Source organism: Pan troglodytes, chromosome 13 (assembly GCF_028858775.2).
Source record: "Pan troglodytes isolate AG18354 chromosome 13, NHGRI_mPanTro3-v2.0_pri, whole genome shotgun sequence".
Classification (NCBI taxonomy): domain Eukaryota; kingdom Metazoa; phylum Chordata; class Mammalia; order Primates; family Hominidae; genus Pan; species Pan troglodytes.
In genome coordinates, this window is record NC_072411.2 from 93,753,596 (window position 1) to 93,773,082 (window position 19,487).

At 38.3% G+C, this 19,487-nt stretch overlaps 1 non-coding gene across 1 annotated transcript in view; it reads left to right on the forward strand.

Annotated features, from left to right (window-relative positions):
* The first annotated feature begins 5,228 nt into the window (after positions 1 to 5,228).
* The window catches only part of NABP1 (nucleic acid binding protein 1), a 117,775-nt gene continuing 103,516 nt past the window's right edge, over positions 5,229 to 19,487 (forward strand). Inside the window, exon 1 of the transcript XR_010149818.1 lies at positions 5,229 to 5,487. This is a non-coding gene — a transcript (nucleic acid binding protein 1). The remainder of the gene's footprint in view (positions 5,488 to 19,487) is intronic.

The window sequence follows — 19,487 nt, forward strand, 5'->3', positions numbered from 1 at the left end:
GATGAAACTGTTCCACCTCAGGTCATCAGTCATTAGTTAGATTCTCATAAGGAGCATGCAACCTCAATCCCTTGCATACTCAGTTCACAATAGGGTTCATGCTCCTATGAGAATCTAATGCCACCACTCATCTGACAGGAGGTGGAGCTCAGGCAGTAAGTCTCCCTCGCCCGCCACTCACCTGCTGGGCGTTCCTGTTCCTAGCAGGTCAGAATTGATACTGATCTAGGGGTTGGGGACGCCTGCTTAACATGTTGAGATTAAATGGAGAAAGACCTAAGCTTTTACTTTTGTGATTGACACTTGCTTCAATAATGTAACCTTGTTCTGTGTTTTTATCATTTATTAACAAATTTCTTTTTTCTTAAGGGAAGCCTCCAAAATCAAAGCAAAGTGAGTTACAATCCATAATGAATATTTGCCTTACCAGCCTACTGGAACACACTCATCAAGAACTTAAGAGGAAGAAAGTTTTCTGCCTTCCTCCTTCCTGGTGCTCTCAGCTATCAACTTTGAAATAAGTTTAAACAACACCTACTGAAAACAAAAACCACTTAGTATAAAAATATCCCCCACCAGAATTGGGTCCCCCATATCATTTCTACAAAACAGTTCTGGAGTGGATCAAAGTCTCATCAGATCAGCTTGCCCCTTCTTGTTTGGGCAGGTTCTAGGAGAAGCTGCTGTAATACAAAAACTGAAAGATGAAATCGTAAAGCTAGATAATGATATTTAGTGGGGAAGGCTACAGTATGTTTTCCCATAGGCATTTAAACACTCACTTTTTCCTAGTGTACCAACGCTTTATACTTTGTCCCTATAGCCTTTGTAATTTTAACTTTGATGACAGTTTAACTTAGGATAACCTGAATATGGGTATTACTGTTAGTCATTTGTATTTTTATCATTTAACATTTTAAATGAATGTTTAATTTGCTGGGTTGAGTAATGCCAAGGGAATGATGCTAAAAACAAATAGATGTGAGGTTAGTAAAAGATTAAAGTTACAATTTATGGTACGAGAACTTCTTAACTATAGGAAAGTAGGTAAATGACCCTAAAAGGTTTTCTCAGAAGGTAAAAGTTTTACATCAGTCTGAAGACATATAACTCTAACATTTCAGTTTAGTTACTGAAATGACTTTTTCTGGTGTCATTGAGATACTGGCTGTTTGTTCCAAGCCATTTTAGGCTGAGAATGACTCTTAAGGTCTTCTAATGCATTTCAGAGGGTTCTAGAAACAACAAACTGAACATGATATGAAACTAACAACATAGAATGCCCCCCAAACAAATTCCTCTAACCTCACTGAGTTTACTTGCCCTATTACTACTATTTTTTTTTTTTTTAAGATCTTCTGTCTCTTGTTTTTGTTTTATCCCTTACCTGATGAAAGTGAACATTTCTAGTGGAGAAGGAAGATCACAGTTCTCTAATATGGGCATTAAGAGAGGGGTACAGCTAGGGGGGAGGTGAAAACCTGCCTCCACTGGGGTGAAAAACAGTGTGCTGAGGTTTCAGCCAGTGATTACACTGGGTAATCAACCAGTCCCATGTTTCACAAAGGAGTTGTAATGATTAACAGTTCAGGTATGCTTCTGAGGAAATCTAATTGCGACCTTTGGAAAATAGCGTTGTTATGAATGGTGTGGTGTTACGCCCTGAGGGAAAAGCTAGAAAAACATGTTACTTTTCAGGTGTATTTAAATTACATCCAAATGTTTCAGTGTGCTTTACTGGAGACTGCCTGAGTTTGGAATTCAAATATTGTAACCAAATTACTCCAGGTTTCTGAACTAAAATGATCTATTGATGTTTCTCAAAGTATAGATCACAGAGTAAGAAAAGAGGAAATCAAGTCTGGTTTATGACAAACTTTTTTCCATGTTAACATTGGACCCAAAGATGTTACTAAGAGCTTTTTACTACTGTGAGAGAACCAGCGTGATGTGAAGACAACGAACATTTTAAGAAGTTTGACTAGTAGACATTTCGTTTAAGTCTTTTGGAGGGTCTTGGTTGACAACCCACAATTTTACTGTGGCTCCCCAGGCTTTGAGAACGTGTGGGCTTGGATGATCATTGTTGACCTATAAAAGAGCACAGGTCTCTTGAGAGTTTATTGACACACTACTGATCAGACCCCCACAATATGTCTCAACCTCTGTTGAAGGGCTAGTGATGTTTAAAAAAACCTGTTATTTCCAATCAGAAATTCAAGTTATGTCTCTTACTCCATCAAAATTCATGCTTTTCAGCATAGGGTAGTCTAGTTTCTTGGTTTGTATATTAAATACATATTGAGTAAAATTCTTAATGATTTAGAAACCATCTACATGAGGCTTCCCAGGAACTTGTTAAACAAGTACAGGTTGCACCTCTGCATTACTAGAATAACATCAGTGTACATTTGGGAGATCTGCATTTGAAACCCTGAGGTTGTCTGCCTCCTGCCCTTGAGATCTTCCCTTGTATTGAAATTATATATATATATATATATATATATTTTTTTTTTTTTTTCCCTCAGTTTCTTTTACCTTTGTGAGGCTAATATATGCTGACGTTTTGGATTGTAAAACAAAAAATTGTGCTTAAAAGAATGTCCCTCCAGAGGGTAGAATTGTTGGGTAAAGCATATAGCGCAGAGCAGAATAAGAGGTTCAGTATGGCCTCTGGATGAGGGTATTGCAAATTTTGAATTAGGCTCAAATAAAATGATTTAAATTATATATCAATTCGAGGATCAGATATTAATTGGGAGGTCACATGACTTTCCTTGAGCCTATCTAGATAAAAGTAAAATGCTTTTTTTCCCCTACGTTTTTGAAAATTTAGAGTTTATTGTTGCTCATCTCAGCAAATTAATGTTATCAGCATCTTCTGCCTTCCTCCTGTCCCTCAATTCCCTGCTTTACTAAAAGAAGGCTGGCCAAATTGAAAAGTAGTTGAGTTGGAGACTTGATAAATACTTTTGAAAATACTTACAGAAACCACCCTTCATCTTCCACGTAAAGATCTCAGTTCTGTTCTGTACAGAGAGGCAACTACAATGAATATTTTCTGCAAATAACATGGAAATCATGATTTGATTGCCATGTGTTTCTAATGTTCAGTATTAAATGTTTATAGCCCTTGTAGGAAACAAACTCCTGACCTAAGTTGCTGGACTACTTGAATAGAAAGGTAGTCAGCACAACTAGTGCCATCTACTGGGTCATTGCTGCATAGTTTCTGTCTGTTTAGAAATCTGGCTTAGTTTAACACGTGGGGGAAATGGTTCTGTTCCATTGAATAGCGATTTTTGCCCGATAGTGGTGTAAGTATGATATGGAAAATCCTTAAGGGGCAGTTGGGCCATTTGTTTAGTTTATGAACAATCAACACTGACATTAAATGTTAAGTAGATGAAACCCTGAACTGCCCCTAAAGCTATAGAAAATATGGGAAAGGTTGCCAAGTTTTGTATTCTCATCACATTTGTCAATATTGTTGGTGAAAAGTGTAAACTGTTAAAAATGCCTTTTGGTGAGTGGTGGTTTGGTAAAAACAATTGAAGTAGAACACGACACTGCCCTTAGAAATTTCATTCCTTTACCCAATGGTATTTGGTAAAATCCTGGCCAAATGACTGCTGCTGTTGTAATTATGTGAGCTTTGCAGAACATAACCTATTTTAAATGCCAGAATGTGCTTCCATGAAGAAGAACATGGTTTTGGGCTGAGGAGATCTTGGTTTGAGTCCTGGATCTATTTACTGGCTCCAGGACCATGAACCTCGTTATAAAATGATAGTGGGGCTATGTACTCATAGTGTTAGGAGGACTATGTGAGCTAATGTATGCAAAACATCTGCTCCATATCTAAGGGTCAACAAATGTTAAGCCCTTTCTCCATCAGCATTGGAAATAAGATAAAATACTGTTCATTTCTCCATGCCATTATTAGAAAACAATCTTCTATAATTTAAAATCTGAAATATTAAGCAATTTATGTGAATTATTACAATTATGTTCTTTTTTAAACAGTCAAACCAAGTTTTTCCTGTCTTGTCTGGGCACAGACAAGCACTTATGCTGACGGTTTACCGTGACAGCATGTAGGGTTGGGTCTTCATTACAAAGATCTGCCCACTAGCTGAGTACACTGGTGTTTTTCCATTCACCTCTGCCCAGCAGGACAAGATGATGAAAGTACAGAGAACTTGTGGGTCCAGATTTGTGTCAGAAAGGGGGTTAGTGGCTTGCTTAGGGCCAGGCAGAGGGCACATTGGAAGGAATTCTCTGTTCCCGGTGACAGCCCTTGGGATTGCTGTGCACCCAGAGTTGCGGAGTAATTTATTGGCTTCTGATAACTATAGTATTGGATAACTTACCAACATTTTATTAAAAATTTTAAACATATAGGCATGTTGAAAGAATTTATACTCACCACCTAGATTTTGCCAGTATCACATATCTGTGCGTCCTATTAATACATTTTTATTTTTTTTTTTTTTGAGACAGAGTTTCTTTTACTCAGGCTGGATTGCAATGGTGCAATCTCAGCTCACTGCAACCTCTGCCTCCCAGATTGAGGCGATTCTCCCACCTCAGGCTCCTGAGTAGCTGGGACTACAGAGGGGAGCCACCACGCCCGGTTAATTTTTGTATTTTTGGTAAAGAAGGGGTTTCATCATGTTGCCCCAGGCTGGCCTTGAACTCCTGGGCTCAAGTGATCCTCTGGCCTCAGCCTCCCAAAGTGCTAGGATTACAGGCATGAGTCACCGTGCCCGGCCAGCCATTAATGCATTTTTAATATATTTTTAGTCAATTGCAGACATCGTACAATTTTCCCTAAACGTTGCAACATGCCTATTCATTAGAGTTCAGTATTTTTCAGGATTTTTTTTTTTTGTAAAATTTACAAAGAAATGTGGAAATCTTAGTTGTGCATTAGTGAGTTTTAACAAATACTTAGGCTTTATCACAACCTCTATCAAGATACAGAACATTGCTGTCATTCTGGAAGCCTCTCTAATGTGCCTTCCCCAGTCAATCTCTTTTTCCATGGCCCCAACAGCCATCATTCTTTCAATACTTTAAAAAACATTCTTATCTGAAGGGAAATTTCATACGTGCCAAAGTCATCTCTAGATTTCTCCAAGTCTTAACCATGCCAGAGTACAGCCAAACCTAGCCCTTCATGCATCTCAGATAAAGTTCCAAGATCTTGGTATTTTATTCTTTCCCTGTTTCAACTTAGCTCCAACTCTTTTTTTCTTTTTTCCATCAAGATTTAAACCTGTCATCCTCGACATTTGGGGCAGAAACTGCTGAAATGAAGGAGGACTTGCCATCAAAGAACTGGCTGAAAGGAGTTAGCACACCACTCCTCTGCCCTGAACAGCTCTAAGCAAGAGGAGGAGCCTGTGGCAGGGCGTGATATGAAGTCCTCAGAGATAGAGTGCCAAGAGTAGAGGGGGTATCCTGGAACTTCAGTGTTTGCAGGTCAGTTGCTCAGTTCTTCAGAAGATATTGATTCTTAGGCTCTAATTTTCTTAAGGTATGAGCTGAACTGAAGTGCTATCTCCTCCTTAGGATTTTGTACTCCTAGGTTGGCATTCAGAATCCGCATAGCCAGAGAGTGTAAGTTACTTGTCAAGCAAAGACACCCCGCCCCCCCGCTACAACCCCCCACCCTGAGTCTACAGGGAAACGTTCCTGAGTGAAACAGACTAAAAAAATATAGTCATGTGTTCTTTCCCAGTCCATGTGCATGTGCACGTATGTACACGAACACATGACACATTATCACTGCCATCAGAGGTGTTTCTGCATTGAACTCCACATATCTGAGTCACATGCATATCAGGTCTTTGCTTTTCTTTCTCATCAATTGTTTAAGGATTCTCTCCTTCCACTTCTTTAATGGGCTGCCTATACTTTGTTGAACACTAACTATATGCCAAGTACTATGCTAGTGAGTTACCTATGAAAGACCCTGAGAGTGAGGTTTTGTTATCCCCATGAGAAGGATTGAGTAGTTTGCATGAGATCACACAACTAGGCGGTGACTGAGTCCAACACACCAAAGCCTATACTATTACAGTTGAGCAATAGTGAAACATTGAGGCTGCTGCTGACAGTGGATGGTGCTTCATAGAGGATATAGAATTGGAGTTAGTTTTGAAAGGGAGTGTATGCAGAGGGGAAGATGGAGAACAAAATATGGAATTTGACTAATTTACATTTTTACCTGAGATTAGTCATACTTTAAATGTCAACTTATTACAAACCCAATTAGTCAAATTTAAGTCTACAGAAGTGGTATCAGATCAACAGGGAAATTATGGACTCTTGGGTATTGGGATAACTGGATACTCTCCCTAACCACCACACAAACAGTAAAAAACCGTGGGTGAATTCTATTAAGAATGGAGAAAATTTTCCAAAAATGGCTCAAAGTCCAGAAGCATTAAAGGAAAGATTGATCAATTTGACTACATTTACATGTTAAAAAATAAAATGACAACTGGGAAAAACATTTGTAACATCACAAAGGGCTAATATTCCTAACATAAAAAGAACTTGTATAAATAGAGAAGACAAAACACACTATGGAAAAATGGGCAAAAGATATGGACAGTTCACAGAAAAAAAGTTCAAATGGCCCTTAAGTATATAAAAAGATGCTCAACTTCACTCATAATGAAAGATGTAAATTAAAATACCACCGAGATACCATTCTTCACTTTTAGATTGGAAAAAATATGAAAGTTTGAAAAAACACTCTCTTGGCCAGGTGTGGTGGCTCATGCCTGTAATCCCAGCACTTTGAGAGGCCAAGGTGGGTGGATCACCTGAGATCAGGCATTCAAGACCAGCCTGGCCAACATGGTGAAACCCCGTCTCTACTAAAAATACAAAAATTTACTGGGCATAATGGTGCGCACCTGTAATCCCAGCTACTTGGGAGGCTGAGGCAGGAGAATTGCTTGAACCTGGGAGGTGGAGGTTGCAGTGAGCCGAGATTGCACCTCTGCACTCCAACCTGGGCGACGAGAGTGTAACTCTGTCTCAAAAAAGAAAATATTCTCTTGGTAACACTATTGGAATAGGAACATTCACTGATGGAGGAAATGCAAAACTGTATAATCTCTATTATAGGGGAATTTGGCAATTTTACATTTAAATTTGCCTTGTGACCCAGCAATCCTGCTATATTATTCCTTTCATATTGCTATAAAAAAATCTGAGGCTGGGTAATTTATAAAGAAAGGAGGTATTTTTTTTCATGGTTCTTCAGGCTGTATACAAGCAGGGCTGTTAGCATCTGCTCAGCTTCTGATGAGGCCCAGGAAGCTTTTGGTCTTGGTGGAAGAGAAGAGGAGCCAGCATATTACATGACGAGAGGAAGCAAGAGAGATACCAGGCTCTTTTAAGCAACCAGTTCTCATGTGAATGCATTGCTACTGAGAAAGTGCCAAACCATTCACGAGGGATCCACTACCTTGACCCAAACACCTCCCCCTAGGCCCCGTCTCCAACAGTGGGGATCATATTTCAACATGAGACTTGGAGGAGACAAATATTCAAACCGTATCACCCACGTTTAGGAATGTCTCTCCATGGTAGATGATTTGCAAATAGATGGTGGTATATATACCCCTTCCATGGAAGCAGGGAAATATGTTTGCACATCTTTGGTTAGTCCTCTTCTTTTCTACTGACAGTGGGCTTGTCCATGTGTCCTGCATGATCAAAATGACAATAGCAAACTTGATGGCCACAGAAGATTGAAAAGTGCTTGGGCATTGAGCTTGCTCTCTCTTGAAGTGCTTGGAGCCCTGAGACTGCCATGAGACCATATAAATGATCACTAGCTAGCCTGCTGGAGGATGAGAGGTCACTTGAGAAACCTTGGCTCACAGCCTGCTTACACCAGACACATGGATGAGTCTGTCTTAGACTATCCAGCTCCAGCTGAGTTGCCAGCTGACTTCAGTCACATGAGTGAGAACAACAGAAGGACAGCACTGAGCTCTGCCAAAATTGCTGACCTACAGAATCTTGAGCTAATGAATGATTGTAGCTTTATGCCATTAAGTTCTGAGGTAGTGTGCTATACATAGCAAAAGCTAACTGATACAAAACTAAAGATACAATGGCACAAACATGAAAAGACATGTTCACCGAAGCATTGCCTATAATAGTTAAAGACTGGAAACGACTCAGATGTCCACCAACTCAGGAATGGTTGAACCTACTACAGTGCATTCACCCCGTGGAATACTAAGCAGCTCCAACAGGGGTAGGAAATTTGTATACTTTCATAAAATGATCTTTAGGATATATTGTTAAGTGAAAAAAACAAGGTGTAGAATAGTTAATAGAGTATGCTACCTCTTATTTAATAAAGGGAGAATATAAATATGTATTTTGCTTTTATTTAGAAAATGAAAGAATAAGAAACCACTAAAATGATTTTTTAGAAGAAAGCAAGGGGACACAGATGGAAGTTAGATTTCTCTAAATTTACTTTGTTTTGTAGCTAGAACTTTAGAACCATGTCAATGTTTTACACACGTCACACTTATAATCAAGATAAAAAATACTTATACAGTGATGTGTCACTTAATGACAGGGATATATTCTGAGAAATGGTGCCGTTAGGCAATTTTGTCCCTGTGCCAACATCATAGAATATGCCTACTGCACACCTAGGCTATATGATGTAGTCTATTGCTCCTAAGCTACAAACCTGTATAGCATGTTACTGTACTGAATACTGTAGGCAATTGTAACACAATGGTAAACATTTGTGTATCTAAACATAGAAAAGGTACAGTAAAAACACAGTATAAAAGTCAAAAAATGGTACACTTGCAAGGGCACTTACCAGGAATGGAGCTCAGAGGTTGGAAGTTGCTCTGTATGAGTCAGTGAGTGAGTGGTGAGTGAATGTGGAGGCCTAGGAAATTATTCTACACTACTGTAGAATTTATGAACATTTGGGCTACACTAAATTTATAAAAAACATTTTCTTCTTCAATAATGAGTTAGCTCACTGTAACTTACTTTTTAAACTTTTTAAATGTTTTTTACGTTTTTAAGTCTTGTAATAACACTTAGCTTAAAACACACATTGTACAGCTATACAAAAATATTTTCTTTATGTCATTCTATAAGCTTTTTAAAATATTTTCAAATGTATTTATTTTTTTTAAAGCTTAAAAAAAACATGTAAGACACCCACATATTAGCCTAGACCTACACAGGGTCAGGATCATTAATATCAGTGTCTTCCATCTCCACATCTTGTCCCACTGGAAGGTCTTGATTGTATGGAGCTGTCATTTCCTATGATAACAATGCTTTCTGGAAGGCTTCCTGAAGGACCTGCCTGAGGCTCTTTTTGAGGCAGTGTCACTCTTTTCAGAAATATGTCCATGGTGGTTTACTCAATTTGCTTCTTTTTTATTCATAGATTTGCATATGTAATGCATTGCGCTATACCATTAAGACAGCTATGATGTCACTGCAGTTACAATGTCACTAGGTGATAGAAATTGTCCAGCTCCATTACAACCTTATGGAACCACTGGTGCATACGTGGTTCATTGCTGTCCATTGTTGACTGAAACAATGTTATGAGGTGCGTAACTATATATCCAAAGCAAAAGCTAAATGAAATAAATGAAACTAATTGTGTTGGTGTCCTAAACACAGAGGAGAATTACTTCAAGTATTTTTAAAACACAGTCACTTGTCTATGCATTTTTAGTGGATATGCCCTAAAGTATGAAACTAAATTAAAAATAAATAAAAAATTAAAAATAAAATTAATTTACAAATAGTATTAATATTGAATAATAATATATGTTAATATTGTTACTCTGAATCTATTATATACATTTTGGAGGATAAATAACATGCAATTTTGTTAATATTAGGAATCAAGAAACAATATATATATATAAAATCAAAGCTGCTAAATAAAATTATAAATTGTGTTTATAATTACAAATTTGAATTGGAAATATCATTATAAAATCATAATGTATTTCCTTTACAGAAGCACATTTTCTAGCCCTGTTATTTGAAAATCAGTAATGAGCACCCTTAGAATGCAGATTATAGTCTCTAAATGCAATTTTCTGCTAAAAGGAATAAGAATTCCTTGGAGAAATGACGAATGTATGAAATGAGCTGAAAACATCTTGTTGAACATGAAATAAAGGAAACCCTTAAAAAATAGTGCATTTTTAAGGACTTAGGAGCCAATTTAAAGGGATTATTTCTTGCCAAAGATGGGAAATTGTGTATACCAAAACAACAGTTGCGATAAATTGAAATTCATATTAAAATCTGAGAGTTTAAAATTATACTTGGCCAGATGTGGTGGCTCATGGCTGTAATCCTAACACTTTGTGAGGCTGATTGGGAGGATTGCTTGATCCCAGGGGTTTGAGACCAGCTTGGACAACATGGTGAGACCCCATCTCTACACAAAATTAAAAAAATTAGCTGGGTGTGGTGGCGCATGCCTATGGTTGCAGCTACTGAGGGGGCTGATGAGGGAGGGTCCTGTGAGCCCAGGAGATCGAGGCTTCAGTGAGCCATGTTCATGCCACTGCATTCCAGCCTGGATAAGAGAGTAAGACCCTTTCTCCAAGGAAAAAAAAAAAAATATATATATATATATATATGTATATGTATATATGTGTGTATATATATGCATATATGTATATATACACATATGTATATATACACACATGCACATGTATGTATACATATACACACAATGTATACATATACACATATATGTATACATATACACATATGTATACACATACACACATTTATACATATATACACATATGTATACATATACACACATATGTATATATACACATATGTATACACATACACACATATGTATACACATACACACATATGTATACACATACACACATGTATACACATATACACATATGTATACACATACACACATATATGTATACACATATACACACATATATGTATACATATACACACATATATGTATACATATATACACACATGTATACATATACACACATATATGTATACATATACACTATATATGTATACATATACACACATATGTATACATATACACACATATATGTATACATATACACTATATATGTATACATATACACACACATATGTATACATATATACACATATATGTATACATATATACACATATATACTCAAAACACACACCGAAAACTCATTGTTCTGAAAATAGATAAAAAGAATAGAATATTTATATTGTCTATCCTATAAAAACCATGCCTCAGGGTAATCTAATAGTTGATATGGAAAAGTTCTTCTTTATAAGAAATTCCAGCTAATAAATTAAGAAGGAATGACAGCATTATAATATCACCATTTTGCTACTTCTAATGAAATAATGAATCTATGAAATGATCACCAATGTCCTCTAAATCATTTTGGAAAATCGATGAATGCTTTCTAATAAATGGATCTAGTTGACAATTCAGAACCACCTTGATCAATCACAAAACACTAGACAACCATACATTATGCACCTCCTGATATGAAGCAATAAGAAGAACTAACACTAGTATTCTTTCAAAAAAAATTGATCCTGACTGTATTCGGGTCTCTATATCTACCAGTTTATGGAAATTAGAGTGCAGAGAACAAGTTAAATAATCCCATGGGAAACGATGTCTGAAACCCTGTAAGATCAACAGCCATGTTTCTTCAACAAATAAATTGCAAGGAAATTAAAGGGGTGATGATTGTGGGAAGTCCTCTCAAGGGAAGCATAAACTAAATGCAGTGTGTGAACCTTATTTGAATTTCGTTGTGAAAGAATCCACTGGATAAAAGTATTCAATGGACATTTGGGAAAGTCTGAACTGTGATTAGATATTGATGATATTAAGAAATGGGTCACTTTTTTCCCAGTGTGACATGGCTTGTTGTCTATGTTGAAGAGTCCTAATATTTTGGAGATACCTGTTGTGTCCCGTTCTAGTTTCCAGTTCCACATTTAAGGAGCCTGGACGTCACCACTCTACCCTAACGACAAGTAAAAAAGCCGAACAAACTGAAAAGTTAATAGCTCTTCTTAGATCTGTAAGAACAGTGAGGTCATAGAGCAAACCACTGCCCCGCAGATTTGTAGAGTCAGGCAAATACAAAGAATCACAACTTACCAGAGCAAAAACCCAGGAGCAGAAACCTCCATGGGAACCAGTGCAGGATAGGAAAACTTGAACTGTAGTGGATGATTTGCTGGAGGCTCAGAGCGACAAGTCTAAGAGATTAAAAACACCAGGAAAATCCAGTCACTGAGGGGCTCCCACACTTTTGTGAGTTTTATCTCCTGGAGCTCTACCAGATTCTCATAGTGAATATCAAAGAAAAATCCTCTCCCGCTTCTGGCAGAGGGAAGGGAAAAGTAGTCATTTTGAAATAAACCAGAGAATTCTGTTCTGAATACATGAATGATAAAAAAGTGAAACAGCCTATTGCTGATATATAGAAAGTTTTAGTGGTCTATATAGAAGATCAAACAAGCTATAACATTCCCTTAAGCCAAAACCTAATCCAGAATAAGTCCTAACTCTCTTCAATTCTGTGTAGCCTGATAGAGGTGAGGAAGCTGCAGAAGAAGAGTTGGAAGCTAGCAGAGGTCAGTTTATAAAATTTAAGGAAAGAAGCTAAGTCCATAACATAAAAGTGCAAGGTAAAGCAGCAAGTGCTGACGTAGAAGCTGCAGCAAGTTCTCCAGAAGATCTAGCTAAGATAATTCATTGAAGAAGGTGGTGCTATAGTTTGAATGTTTGTCCTTCTAAACCTTTTGTTGAAATTTGTTCCCCAGCATTGGAGGTGGGACCTAACAGGAGGTGTTTGAGTCATGGGGGCAGATCCCTTAAGAAGGACTTGGTGCCGTCCTTGTGGAAATGAGTGAGTTCTTGTTCTGTTGGTTTCTGTGAGCATCTGGCACCTCCCCTCTCTCCTGCTTTCCCTCTTGACCTATGATCTCTACACACCAGCTCCCCTTTGTTTTCTGCCATGAGGGGAGGCTTCCTGAGCTCTTCATTAGAAGCAGATGTTGGCAACACATTCTTGTGCAGCCTGCAGAACCATGAGCCAAATAAACCTCTTTTCTTTGTAAATTACCCAGTGTCAGGTATTCCTTGATAGCAACACAAACAGAGGAAGACAGGTGGCTACATTAAACAACAGATTTTCAATGCACAGTTGACCCTTGAGCAACACGGTTTGAGCCTGTGCAGGTTCACTTTTACATTAATTATTTTCAATCAAATGCAGATTGAAAATACAGTATTCATGGGATGTGAAACCCACATATATAGAGAGCCATCTTTTCATATATGCAGGTTCCACAGAGCTGACTGTGGGACTCGAGCATGTGTGTATTTGGGTATAGGTAGAAGGTCCTGGAGGCAATACTGAAGGATGATTAGACAAAAGAGTTTTCTGTTGACAGAAGATGCCATCTAGGACTTTTATAGCTAGAGAGAAGAAGTCAATGCCTGGATTCAAAGCTTCAAAGAATAGGCTGATTCTCTTGTTAGGGGATAATGCAGTTGGTGATTTTAAGTTAAAGCCAATGCTCATTTACTGTTCCAAAAATCTTAGGGCCATTAAGAATTATGCTAACTCTACTCTGCCTGTGCTCTATAAATGGGAAAACAAAACCTGGATGACAGCACATCTGTTTATAGCATGGTTTACTGAATATTTTAAACCTACTATTGAGAATTACTACTCAGAGAAAAGGATTCTTTTCAAAATATTGCTGCCCATTGACAAGGCACCTGGTCATTACAAGATGAAATGATAGGATGTTAGTTATTTGCCTCAAAATAGTCCTGTGGGTGGGAGTATAGATGAAGTAAGATTATTCATAAGATGATAATTATTAAGGATTGGGGACTAGTATAAAAGGGTTTATTATATTTTTCTATCTTCTACTTATTTTCATTTTAAAAAAAGTTTAAAAATTTGAATGGACACATTATCTGCCCTGAGAAAGCCAAACATTTATACTATGATATAACAATCTAGGAATGCTCAGAATTTGGGACAAGCCAGGTATTAACCTCGTGCAATCTTATTATATCCTGAGTGGGAAGACGGAAATATCACTCTGGACGATGATGGGAAAGCAAAGGATTTCCCTTCTATTGGAAAGTTTAGATCTGGGGCTAGGAGGCCAATTTAGGTATAAGCATGCTTTTAACATTGAAAGGGACTGGCATAATAATTGTATTAAATTAATGTGTGCCAGGCATTTTAAACAGTTCCTAGAATGTTCTAAGTGCTATGTAAATGTTTGTTGTTGTTATTTCATGTTAATGATTTCGCCATCATCAGCCATCCTGAAATAAGCACTAGTGCTGGGAAGACCTCCTCCTACCTTTGTGAGGTGGTATTATTGAGACTATACAAACCAGGAATTCAGACCTTGGACTTTTGAAGGACAGAAAGCTGACTAGTCCCTGAGAGTGCCTTGTTTTCCCCTCCATTTTTTTTGTGTTTCTAGAGAAGAGAGACAGTTGTAGGACTGGCTTTCTCAGCAAATGCAGCAATAATAGAAGCTGCCAGCAGCGCTGGAGGCAGAAAGGTGGCGGCTGCAAAATGCTGGCAGCAAGGAGGGCAGCAGAGTGCACGGCAGGGACCCAGCGAGACAGCGGTGCAGATGGAGGCAAGGAGCTCAGTGCCAGTAGGGCACCACAGGGACACGGGGGAGTAGGAGTGACGACTTGCCACATAGGAGGGAGTTGATGTGGGGTTGGGGTCACAGACACCAAAGAGTTTACCAACTAGTGGGGGAATACGTTGATTCATCATTGATTGGAGGTTTTGGAGGATGGTGTTTCATTCACTGCCTTCTTGGTGGTGCTTGTGTGGCTGCTTGAGTGAGAGTGTGTATGTACCATGAGCATGCAGATGTGTATGTGTTTGTATGGATACCTGGTTGTGCGGCACCAGTGATAACAAGAGGACTCAATCCCCTGGTAAAAAGGAGCCTAACTGCGTATTTAGATTAAATATTTGAGTAAGCAAACATTGCTGAATAATCAACCTGATGAATATTTTTCCCTCTACAGTGAAGTTGCATTTCATACACATTTAGTTTATGAGAATTCACTAAGAGTACTTGGCTTAGTAAACAAGAAAGCCAATAAAACCCAATAAAAATAAGACAGAAGTGGGAAAGAAAGACAAAAATATTCATTTTAATAGTGCCCCCACCATGAAACCAACAACTGGCGCCCCCCGGGTTGTCTCAGCTCTGACATGGTTCTTAGAGGGCAGCATCTTGCTGCTCTGTGGGACTCTAGCCCTTGAAAACACATCTATCTTTCTGTTTTTAAAATAATGTAAAGCAACTGCCTTACCCAGAACTCAGTGAAGAATACCCAGTTCTAACTCTCACTCTATAAAAATAAAATTTTGAAAATTAGATTTTTCATGTCTCTGTTATAGTAAGTGGAATCATTTGTAAGTGATTTATTGTATAGGGCTGTATACATAAAACTGTGCATCCTAAGTTAATTTAAAGAAATTTAAAAAAAATTTAGGCAATGCATGGTTTCATTTTATATGCTGACTTTAGACCCTATCCCTGCAAAAAACATGAGTCCTCTCTATGATTTATATTATACACATTGAATCAAAACAAATGCCTCATTTGAATGTGGTGAATCAGTGTGGCACAGAGGGTGTGTCGAAATTCGGTGTTTATTATTTTGTTTCATACAAAACAAAAGTAAGTCCTTAAGAACAGGGTTGGGAGGGCACTGAAAAGTGAAGATGAAGCTTAAATGCAGCATCTGGGGAAGGAAGGGCCAAAGGATGTGGGAAAATTACTCTTGGTAGTGTCCCAAAGGGAATAGGCAGTAATGGGTAGGGGTAGAAATGTGATAGAGCTGTCAGAGAACATGAACTTGGCTATGTAAGTTCCGAAGCATAGGTCTGGTTTTACCTGCTCTTACGTGACAAATTGTTTATCACATTTGAGCCGTCTGTGCAGACCCCTACCCCGATGTTTTAGCCGTGCTGTGAAATGGCATGAAGCACCCATTGGTCCAAAGCAACCTGGTGGCCACTGCTCAGTAGGAGTGAAAGTGCTCTTGGTGCTGCCTGTTACCTTCCCTGTTCTTTTTCTGGATCCTTCTTTGGGATTATCAACATATCTAGGGTTTCAGGCTTGTCTGTGTTTATTGTCGATTGGAGGCAGAAGAGCTTCCTGGGAAGAGAAGTCAAGCTAGGCCCATTGCTGGGGTTCAGAAGCATCTGCCCTTGCAGGTCCCACTGGTGAGATTGCCCAATAGGTGTGATTTGAGTGGGAGAGGAAGGTGGTGGGAAAGGGTGAGAAATATCCTAGGAAAAAACGATCTGGGCATGTGGAACTTGACCAGAACAAAGCCTTCCTTGACAGGGCAAGAGGAGGCGTTGAGTACAATGCAGTGACTGTTCCCAGAGTCCATCCTTATCCCTGCTTGCTGGCTGGGTCCTGGGGAAGGAGAGAGCTTTGGGGATAAAGGGAAAGGGCTGACTCAGTAACCTATGTAACATAGTAGAGCGCAAGGTTGCTCTGAGATTCCTGTCGCACAGGTTCAAACACCTGCAACCAAAGGAGACATTATTCATCCACTTGCCCTGCTAGATTCAGCTAAGGGTTCGGGAGGTTGCCAACTTATATGTTTACTGCTGGACCTGTGAGAGCATCAGGGCTGCTCCTGAGCTCGGAGCAGGCAGGGGTGCGCATGCAGAGAAGTGGGGGTCCCCTGGATTGTGAAGGGGTCCTGGAACTCTTGGGTTGGGTGAGTATTTTGCAGGGAGCTGGAGTGCCTGAAGGAGCCCTCCATGGTGAGTTAAAGTCAGTATTAACTTTTTGGTTTTACATTTTTCTGGGGCTTGAAATTATCTCCTTACACATCCATGGAATTAAATGACTTCATAAAAAGTAGTCTCAAATGTGTTCATGCAAAATAGATTTATTATGCTTTAAAACTCTAACTTGTCTTATCTGTGGGTGATTTAAGCCTCTTTTGTGGTATAAGCGTGGGTTTCTTGGCTTTCTTGTAGCATTTTCTTTAGATTTTGGAATGTTATTAATGAAACTAATGTTTTAAAATAAGAAAAAATTCTTTGGAAGATTCTCCAACATTTTCAAGAGCAGTTTCAGAGAAGAAAATTAGTTTTCTAAGTTCATTTTATGTGATTTCCACACAGACCTCCTAAAGCAAAATCAATATGCAATAAAATCCTGGGCACTGGAGCTGTTACTGTCAGTTTCTCACTAATAAGTGTATTAGACCTAATCCCCTGTCCTATTCATGCACCTTTGCCTACATTTGTGTCCAGGTATACTTTGAGAAAACCAAATGTAAAAATGTCTTGCTACATGATAATTTCCACCTTGTACCCACATTATTTCTTGCACTTTCTTTTTCCTGCTCCAGTAGAAGTTTTGCAAATTTGTGTGAGATACATTTTTTTAACCTTTTCATGATGAAAGGAGAGAAAGTTAATTTATAAGAATTGGCTGCTTTTCTGATTATGGAGGAGGGAGAGAAACATAAGTCAGCAAGCAGGGATCTATTCTTCATTGTTTACTTCTTACCTCCATCTTCCCTGTTTCAAGTTGGGGACAGGGCTAATCCCAATTTCAGAGGAGGCTGACCTGACAGCTGGGCTGCTTAGAGGTCTGGTCCTTCCTTGCACCAAGGGGGCTTGGGCAAAATTCTGAAACCTGCCGTGCAAACACTGCTGGTTAATCCTGGCAGGTCATGTCTACTGGCTTCTCTTTTTCCTTTCTTCCACAATCACACACAGAGCCTTGACTTCAAGCTTCCAGGAATTAATAAAGGCAGAGACAAACATTACACTTCCGAGATTCTAATTAACTTTGATATGGATTTATGTGTAAAGTTGGATGAGTCACTGATTTTAATAAACAGGAAAGAAAATCTTAAAGATTAATGTAATAGCTGAGAACACAGGCACCAGAACTTTGATGCTTGCTTAATTTTTTTCTCCCAGCCCATGTCATTTGGAGAAAAAATATCAAAGACAGTTATGAAGGGAGAAAGGAAAGGGGATTATGCAAATTAGAAGTGAACAGGACTAAATCATTACTCTTGTGCAAATGAGCTTCTCCTTCATGCGCTTTTCAGGAGTGTTTTAGGGCTATATTTGCTGAGGATACATTCCTGAAGGTAATGAGAAATGGAAGCATGATGGAAAGAGCCTGATTATAAACTAATTGATCTTTCTAAGTATTACTAAAGGTTAAAAGGAAAAAAAAAAAGAAAAAAAATCTGAAGTCCAGTAAGAACTTCACCTTGTTTACATTAATATCCATCTTTTTGAAAAAGTGGCAATAATGAATTAGTGACATACACACTTTGAGCTTCCCTTTCCCCACACCCAGCCTAGGCAGTGTCAGAAGTATAGAGCAGTATGGCTATTTTTCCAGCTGACCTTCCTAGTGGTCTAAGCTCCTTATTAGCTTCAGAGCTGCTGCTGTCCTGCTTCGTCTGTCTTGCCCTGAGTTGGGGACTACGGCAGAGTGTAGGTTTCCAACTGTTAATCGAAGCTTGTCATGTTAGGTGCAGTGGTTAAAATCATCAGCTTTCTGGTCTCTCAAGCCAATCACGTTCCCATTTGATGGAATATTCCAGTGTTGAGCATCACCAAGATTAACTACTTTAGCCTAAAGCTCCCTTTGGCCTGATAGAAGACAGTAATACATATACAGATTCATTTTGAGTGATTGTACAGATTAAGTATTCAATTTTTTCCTAAATAATAAGCTAACATTGTGTTAGATTTGAAACAATGCACAAGGCCGTATTGTGTTTGATTAACCTTGACTGTGGGTGCTTTTGTAGCTTAGGCAGCTGGTTTGAACAAACTTGCAAATTCACAGCCTTACAAAGAAAGTCATTAATGTTTTATCATTTTATAAAGTAGGAACTTTGTATGTATTTACTGATAATGAGGGGACATATGTAGGTTGACATAATTTATTGATACTTTATTTCACATTTGAGTTTTGTGACCAAATACTTATAAATAACATCCTGGGATGTACATATTTTCTCACCTATAGTATTTTTTCTTAGAATAAAATCAATAAGAGTGTATTGCCACTGAGACTTCTGAAAAAAGTAACTAATAGTCATTAAGACTTTGGAGGCTGAATTTTGGCTTTGCCTCTTATTAGCTGTGCAACCTTGAGTAAATCACTTACCCTCTCTAAGCTCAATTTCTTGAGCTTAAAAACGGAGACAATATCACTTGCATGTTAGGATTGTTCTGTATTAATTGAAATAACCTATGCAAATTGCTTAGGCCAGTGTTGGTCACATAATTAAGCACTTAATTAGCATAGCTATTATTATTATTTCTAGAAATAGGATTGCTGGCTTAAGTATGTAAAA